Genomic DNA, 7,690 nt, shown 5'->3' on the forward strand with positions numbered 1-7,690 from the left:
AGAAACTATCAAACAGAGGCTGTTGGGAGTACCTTATAATAATAATGGCCAGTCTTCGCGAGCGAAGATTTGGGAAAGGTCATTAACCCTTCGAGCCTGCGCAGTGGATTTTTTAGGTGAGACACAGCGTGCGCTGAACTGAGCCCACCCTTTAATCCTGAGGTTCATCTGCCGGGGCCAAGCAAGCTTGGACAGTGGCAGTGAGGTCCCCAGGACGTAGGTTTGTTTAGAGTGACCTTCTCTTAGATGGATTGCCTTACAGGGCTGACGAGCTCCATCTGCCCGGGGGGGGCTGGGAATCGAACCCGGGTCGCAGCGGTGAGAATCCTGCACCCTAACCACTAGACCACCAGAGGCCCGACCTTACATCTTAACTGACTGGCAGTGTCTTCTTGACAGTCAGCACCACAGCAAGAGTTATGGTGATCAGGACTGGAGCACTAAGGAATTAAAACATAGTGCGCTGAGAATTGGCTGGTTTTGCCACTCCATATCAAAGTTCTACCCAGCCAAGAGATTTTTTTCGACAAAGTTGGAAACATACTATCACTATAGAAACACCCCGCTCTTCGCAATTGTTTATCTTCGATTCTATCAGGTCTTGCAATACATCGGTTTTCAGGCACAAAAAAAGGCTACTTCACACTGCTAGTGCTGCTTCTACTTGATAATGGTAACAACGCTTAGAATCCCAATGGTACAAAAGGAGGCATTACCATAAGTATTACGACTATCACGTTTTTGATGGTGCCCCACTGGCAAAAAATGGGAGGCAATCAACATACTCAAAATGTCAGCAATCCATGTATACTAGCATTCCTAATGATTCAGCACTGCTGCAGCAACATCAGTGCAATGGCAGCAAGCCTTTATTTCAGGGCATATGCAAAATGACAGAAAGTCTTCAGAATACAGAAGCCCAGAGTTTTCTAGAGGACAGATGAAGAGAAGGAGAGTGGATGTTATACTAGACCAGAGAGTTGAAGCATTTTTCTCCATCTTAAGCAAAATGTTGTGATGAGAGAGAAGCCTACTTCTCAACAGCTCAACTTTAAACCTGAAAGCTATAAATAACTCCTGTACTGCTGATAATCCCAACAGAATCATCCCATCAGATTATTCATACCACGAAAGTCAACTCAGGATCGAAGGTTTCCTTTTGAACCACAAGTGACAGTCATCAAGTCCTATACAGTGCGTTTATCAAACCCAGCAGTAGTAACTAAATTAAAACTGATAAGGTAGTAAGCAGACGTGCACAGGAAAGGGGGAAGGGTGGCTTCCTCAATGACAGCAGCAATTACGAGTTAAAGACAGCACTACAAAAACCACTGACAGGTAAGACAGGATTGGAAGATACTGGGCCTTTCGAACCCTTAAGTTCTTACAATATTCCCGTATTTAATGAGAAGAGTATCAAAGTATCCTCTGTTAAACCATGCTTTTGCTTTGTTTGCTTTTACAGTAAGAGCTGTATTGATAAAGAATTCACACCAGTGAGGCAATACTGGTGCTAAGTCCTCCAGCAGTCATAAAGGCAGACAGGCATTCCCTGCTGCCCAGAGAGCTCTGGATCCCGGCACTGAACCCTGTAAAGCAGCTTCGGGTAGAGGATTATAGCCAGACTGAGCCAGGACAGAGCCAGGAGGAAGGCCAAGGAGGTGTGATGGAGAAGGAAGCTTAAATCGCAATTTGCCTTTTCTTTTGTTTTGTTTTTTTAACTTCAGTCTTCTGTAAGTTTACACCCTGAAATTTCCCAAATTAATGTTCCATACTTATCACATTTTTAACAATTAATAACAGAGGGAGTTGTTTTATACAAAGATTTTGACTTCCCGCTAACATGATTACACATGCAGAGAAGTCCAAGATCTTAGCACTATTATTCTCAAAGAAAACAAATGCTGAGTTGTTAAGTAAATAATTCTAAACTATAATTGCAAACACCAACTTTCAACATAACCAGCTGCCAAGTAGAGCTTCATCAATATTTATAGCTTAGCATCAGTCTGAATTGTACTTTTCAGCTATTTCTGCACCTAAAAAAGGAACAGGAAGCAAATTTTCAAAGATCTGGTTTATATTCAACACTGGTTTTCAATCTTCTTCAATGAAATGAAGCAACATGCTCATTTTTATGGCTAATTTCTTTTAAATTTAAAACCACAATGAAAGTTATTACCAACACAATCTTCGACACCGCAATCTTTGATAAACCACTGAATTTGGAACTACTTGCAAGAAGAGTTCAACACCTGCTCAAGTATGTGTGAGGTCAGGGCCTTAAATTTTCAGTCTTTTGGGGTTTGGTACAAAAGAGTTCTTCAACTTTCTCATCTAATTTCCTCTGAAAGTGGAGGAGTTTCCTCTTTCCTTTAAAAGAAAAGTAACCAATCTTTATTATTTCCACCAAAAATACATATACAAGTCTGCCTTTGGCCTACCTACTTGAAATCTGCTACAACTCATGTTCACAGTCAAGCTGTCCCACCATATTTAAAAACCTAACTCTTGAAATTTACTCCTAGGTTTGAACGTTCATCCTTTATTAAATCTGAAAATGCAGTAATAAAAATTACCAGTTATTTTTTGTTAAAACTTTGTAAAACTAAAGTTACTTTTAGTTTATTTACACACCTAGCTGAAGCAGGGGCAGGTTAAGCTGATACAGGCCATCCATACATAAGGCAGCACCAGTTTATCTAGTTACCTAAACTGGTGAAAGCAACATTATCCAGCATTGGTTAAGTACAGGGTCAGAGCTGGAGACAGAACAGACCAATTATGTCACTGTATTTTTGCCCTGAGGCCATCACTATCTAACACTCTCAGGAGTGTTTTCCACTGCTTATAAGCCAATGTTATAAGTATTTGATACAATGGGATTTCTACATTTTTTTCTCCCCCTCAGACACTTCTCCACAAGCTAATTTACTTTTCAATCAACAGGAAGTCTTTCTCAATTTGAATCCATGAATCCCCAGGGTCAGGGAAAGTTGGACTTTGAATATGAAAGAACCAGAGGAGTTAACTTCCAACGAATTAGAATACTATCAGCCAGTTTTGGTTGCTTCTCTGAGTACTCTGAAAATTAAAATGGCCAAGGAAAAAGAAAATTAGAGACAGCTAATTTACTGCAACTGTGGAGTTAAAAAAAAGTGTGAAAAAGCCTAGCTGTGCAATAAAAAACATTTTTCCCCTTTCAAGTACCGTTCAGTAAAGTCAGTGCCATTAGGAATGTAGGTAACTTTCCTCTAACCTCTTATTAAATATAACAGAAATATTGAAAACCAACTAAAATAACCTATTCTTCATGCTGTCACCACACCAGCTGCAGAAAGTAGATGAGCGGATCCTGAAGCACCGAAACATTTATCCAAGCAAAAAGCACAGCTATGTTTAGAAAAACTCAATTTTAGCTTTAGTATCCCACTTTACTTCGAAGGCCTAGGAAATACGTGAGGTGAGCCTGTATGAAGTCACCACAAAAGACACTTATTATGAGGGCAGGGGAATACTAGTATAAAGACAGGATCAATATTAAATGTGAGAAAATATTAAATTGATTAAATTATTATTTTATTATCTTTTTTTTGCAACGTCTGAAAAGCAGTCTGAAGCTTAATGAACAGTCCCAAACAAGCACTGTGGCTTGATTCTTTTTTATTCTTGTTCTCATCAAAAGAAGACTCGTCAGCTTTTTTAATTTGCAAGAACAGACATCTGGTACAACACAATTCAAATCTGACAAGGCAGAATCTCAGCCATTTGACAAACAGAAAAAGTTAGAAATTTAATTTGAAACAAATTTTTTTAAGAACCCAAATACATACGGAAGGATGTGAATTTAAGTTACAATGGTTGTAACAGTAAAACTTCCTGTGTGGAAACACATTCGTGCCAAAGTGCCTTTTTTTTAGCATCTTACTTAGAAGCAGTTAAGTGAAATTAAAAAAACAAACAAAAAAAACCCCCAAAAAGAACCCGCAACTACAGTTTTCAGAATAAGCATATTCCCAACAAAGGTAAATTGCTACATTTACAGTAATATAAGAATGTTACAATAACACCAACATATCTGGGAAAAATCTCAATGCATAAAAATCCTAAAGAGGATCACAAAGAAATATACTAAAACCCATAAAAGTAGCTGACAATGTTTTAAAGCAACTATTTCATGCAACATGTATTATGTCCTTCTTTCTTAAAGAGATTTTCAGCTGCTTCAGATCAAGGATGGATCCTAATTCATTTTGGAATATAGTACAGTTCGGTTTCTGTAAGAAGCTGGAGTGAGGGGACACATTCCCTTCCTGTATCTCAGAGACAAAATTTTTTATCAACACATTATACTAATGCTTTCTCCAAGTTTCTCATTGTTCCTCATGCTAGTTGCACCCACTAATACTATTAATTTATGGTTTCTTAAGTCACAGTGTCCAAGGAACATATATATATGAAACTCAAATATCATATATATATATATGATATTTGAAATACTGTGATTTAATCTTCTACAACGTCTAACTTTTTAAGTCAATGTTTCTACAAATCTAGCTTTTAGATCACAAAGCTATGGTACTGCTGTATAAAAAGTCAATTCTACTGTCGGCTGTAGTAAGAAAATAAAATGTACTCTATGGCATTTCCATCTTCTCTAGAAAGAGTCACCAGATTATTTCTAAGAATGCCCAAATGTCCCAGGAGAGAGTTAAAAGATTCTCAAACGTACAGGAGTAGAGCTGGACAACCTCAACCTGTGTCTCTTCAGCTCATAAGACAAAGTTCATAACTAGAGGATATTGGCATGGGCCTGTTGAGTAATTTGTGTCTCTTGGCTGTAAGAAGCAGCAAGACAAGAGGGCCTACTCCCATTGGATTGCCCCAGGGCCAAAATATATTTAGTCCACAGTAGACTGGCAAATCCCTGAAGAGTTCCTTCAATCCCCTAGAAGTGAACCCCTTTCCTATCACTCATATGATACTACCATAAAATTTATGCAGAGAGGTCACAGGGCCAGAAAAGTCAGCAAGGACTGCCTTGGAGCAGCCCAGGCATTCCTCAGTTCTGATCATGTGGAGACTTAATAGACCAGTCTTAAAACAAGAAGGCTGGCAAACAGCTTTCCAAACACTTTGCTTCTTGATTTTAAGTCATGCTTTTAAATTAACTTGTGAAACTTTCTCACAAAGTCTACTTTTGCCACATGAAGAACACAGTAGAGAACTTCAAGGTACAACCCAATGTTTGCTGTAAGGAAAAAAGAACCTTGAGTAGGGAAAAAACCCTACAACCTTAGGATACAAAATGATCAGAGGAACAGGAAAAAGCATTTTCAGCTAGCAAAATAGAGGCTAGAATATGAAAATCTTCAAATGTAACAGAAGAAAGTGAACAGTATTCATAAAAACTATGTTCTTTGTAGACTGCTACTAAATCCAAGGGCATAAATTTCTCTTATTACAGAACAGACTTCATTCCAAAAAATTTAATACATTACTGAAAAACTGTTTATCACTAAAGTACTTTTTAAGACTGTCAAGAGTCATGATAAAATTATGAAAATTAAATGCAAATAAAAATGTCAATGACTTTTACTTCACCACTCATTTAGATGGATTAGAAGGCTTCTCCTCACACAAGCAACATGATATTATTGTATCACCTTTTGACTAATCCTCTGTCAGGTTATCTAAAATTATCAACTTTGTTTTGCAACTTTGCTTCTTATCCTTTCATCCGCTAATCAGCTTTTCAGCCTCCCATCTTCTGCCTGATAGCATCAAAATACATTGATTACCAGTTTATATTTGACATTTATTCTGACCAATGTACTGGAGCACACAGCATGACTGCTGCCTTATCGTACCTCCCATTTCTCTTAAGAGGCAGTATTTTTCTCCAGACTTAAAAGCTTAACTGGGCAAGAACTGCTTTCAGATCCATTTTACTCTTTTAAATAGATATTTTAAAAAATTTAAACAATGCAAGTCTCAGACAGAACATCAACTTGCTTCCCACAGTTTTTCACAGAGGAACTATTGTGTTTTTTCTAATACACAGACATTAAATCAGGAAATACATGCATGATATCCAATTTCAGAACTACTAAACCTGGCAAGGCCCAGAAATGCAATCTGTACTGACTAGCTGAAACTGGAAAAGGTCATCTCCATAGCTCACTACATAGTAAACACGGAGAACATCCAAGCTCCAACCACAACCCGTACACCAACGAAAACTCAAAAACCTCAGAACATTCCCCTACAACATGATGCAAACCATAATAAGTGCAAAAACACCCTCTCCTTCTTACCACTATAAGAAGGCAAAGGGAAAAAAATAAATTTAACGTACTCACTGCCTACTGCTTCTGAAGGAGAAAAAAATACACCAACGCCTCGCGGCAAAGCATGTTTACATCCCAGAAGAAATAAAAAATAATGAGTAGAAGTGCAACACAAAGAAGGGATGAACAGTAGAGAAATGTAAGGAAGTATAAGAGTTCTACTACCTGCTGAAAGGGACAGGGAATAGCAATCAGAGTATTCTGATTACCATTACCCCTGTCACCTCGCAAGCAGAAATACCAACAGGCTAATACTTGTCTGACAGTGACAGCTGGCTCAAGTACCAAAAAGTGCCCCTATTTTTATTAGCAGATAGTAGCAGAAAGTTTAGCTTGGATTCACAAGAAATTAAAACTAATTCTTCAGTCTATATTCCACACACTGTTTGCTGAAAGAACAAGAGACCTTCACATATACATTTTATCTAAAAAATGGAGAAAGACCGTAAATGTTGAGCTAAGGAAGACTATCAGCAAGAATATGTCTTATTCTACCACACCTGGCCAGTTAGAAATATATGTTACTAACTGCTCAACATCTCCGCACTAAGTTCTTGCTATTAGAACTGACATCACCTTGCTATTGTTTCCCTAAGAAAGGGTAACATTTCACAAGCAAAATCATGAAAATGCAAGAAACAGATCATTGAAAGCAACTGCAAGGCAAACACATTTTATAAGCACTGAGGTGACAGAGGACTTTTAACTTTAAAGAACGCCACTGGTGTTTTTGTACTAGCATCAGGTACTTCCCTCCCTTATTTATGTGCTAAACATGCTTAATTTATCCTGTGAAGACAAACAATACCAGTTCTTCGCAAAAGACACATCAACTGATCGAGAAATTACACACAGAAAAAGGCTGCGAAAAGTAAAACCCAGTGATAAAGAACTGAATCGCTGTAAGCTGAGAGGTACGTTGTAAGTAGAAGTATTGCAGAATTTGTAAATTTTCAGTATAGACAGAGTTTGTGAATCTAATAGCAGCACTAGAGAGCAGTTACTGAGGAAAGCTATTGCCAACAAGCTGGAAAATGACTGCTAATTGTTATTACTGCACAAAGCAGACAATATCTACGTATAAAAAGACATTCCAAGAAAATATACACAATAATGTGACTAGAAGAGACTTCGCATCCAAGCATTCTGCAGAAAACAGAGAATAACATAACTGAACCATTAAGCAGACTATTAATAAACCCATTCAAGTCAATAACTAAGCTCCTTAGACTTACTCTATGATCTCCAGTTCATACTGCTTAATTGTAAATCCAATCTTTTCTGCGAGCAGAAATACACCAGCTTTACTGGAGGGGAAAAAAAAAAAAAAAAAAAAAAAA

The 7,690-nt window shown here is 37.7% G+C and overlaps 1 protein-coding gene across 13 annotated transcripts in view; it reads right to left on the bottom strand.

The window, feature by feature from the left end:
- Window positions 1-7,690, bottom strand: part of TNRC6B (trinucleotide repeat containing 6B) — a 141,331-nt gene that overhangs the window by 130,290 nt on the left and 3,351 nt on the right. Inside the window, exon 2 of one of the 13 annotated variants that reach the window (XM_017827608.1) lies at window positions 7,586-7,657. The exons of the other annotated variants lie outside the window; for them this stretch is intronic. The gene's annotated coding sequence lies outside the window, so the exon portion shown is untranslated. The remainder of the gene's footprint in view (window positions 1-7,585; window positions 7,658-7,690) is intronic. 13 annotated transcript variants of the gene reach the window in all.

The sequence above is a fragment of the Lepidothrix coronata genome, unplaced genomic scaffold (assembly GCF_001604755.1).
Source record: "Lepidothrix coronata isolate B3197 unplaced genomic scaffold, Lepidothrix_coronata-1.0 Scaffold141, whole genome shotgun sequence".
Lineage (NCBI taxonomy): Eukaryota > Metazoa > Chordata > Aves > Passeriformes > Pipridae > Lepidothrix > Lepidothrix coronata.